The sequence below is a fragment of the Guillardia theta genome (assembly GCF_000315625.1).
Source record: "Guillardia theta CCMP2712 unplaced genomic scaffold GUITHscaffold_136, whole genome shotgun sequence".
Lineage (NCBI taxonomy): Eukaryota > Cryptophyceae > Pyrenomonadales > Geminigeraceae > Guillardia > Guillardia theta.
Genome location: NW_005434538.1, coordinates 45,943 through 46,984, shown reverse-complemented (window position 1 = coordinate 46,984; position 1,042 = coordinate 45,943).

Here is a 1,042-nt window from a genome sequence, read left to right as displayed (position 1 = left end):
CCCCCCCCCCCCCCTCCCCTCGCTCCCTCCGCCCTCTGCCTCTGCCTCTTCCTGACTTTCCTTTCCTCACTCACGGCCTGTGCAGGAAGTCGTGGACGAAATGGTGTATGACTCCAAGCATGCTGCGGCTATCTTGCGCAACCTTGAAGAGGAGAAGAAATGTTTGCTTACAGCCCTCGAAAGATTTTACAAGCTTCCAAGTAACACCCTCCTCTGCTCTGCTCTGCTCTGCTCTGCTCTGCTCTGCTCTGCTCTGCTCCCTCCCTCCCTCCCTCCTCCTCCTCCTCCTCCTCCTCCACTACCACCACCACCTGCATTTGCTCGTCGAGATTGTTCTGACAGCTTCCCTGTAGCTGGAAACCGTTGTGGGGATGACTTCGAAGCAAATCGACAAACTGTTTGAGGATAACGCGGTAAGAGGAGGAGGAGGAGAGCTGGGGAAGGAGCTGACATGTGCTGTAGCCTCTCTCGTTCTAGATACTCGTCGCTCCTCCTCCTCTCTCACTGACTAACCTCTCAACTGTAAATTAGGAGACAAACTAAACTCAAACCTTGTCCATTCCTGCTCCTCCTATCCGTCCTCCTTCCTCTCACCCTCGCTATCCCTCCTCTCCCTGCTCCCCTCCAGTCTTATCATGTGTGATCGATTGTTGCATGAATATCATTCAAAGAATATTCAGGATGAAATAGAAATTCTGATGAATGAAGTCAGAAGGAGCAGCAGCAGCAGCAGCAGCAGCAGAAGCATTGTCGACTCTCTCGTACCGCTGGGCGTTGAGGTGCAGGAAGTGTTTGAGCTCCTTGGCGTCAGGTCGGAAGCGGAGGAAGAAGCGATGCTTGAGCAACTGACGGAGAGTGAGGAAGACAATGAAAGAGGAGGAGGAGGAGGAGGTGGAAGAGAATAGCACCAGTAGAAGAAGAAGGAGAAGAAAAAGATGAATCATGGTAGGAGGAGGAGGAGGAGGAGGAGGAGGAGGAGGAGGAGGAGGAGGAGGAGGAGGACGGAGGAGGAGGAGGACGGAGGAGGAGGAAGGAAGGAAAA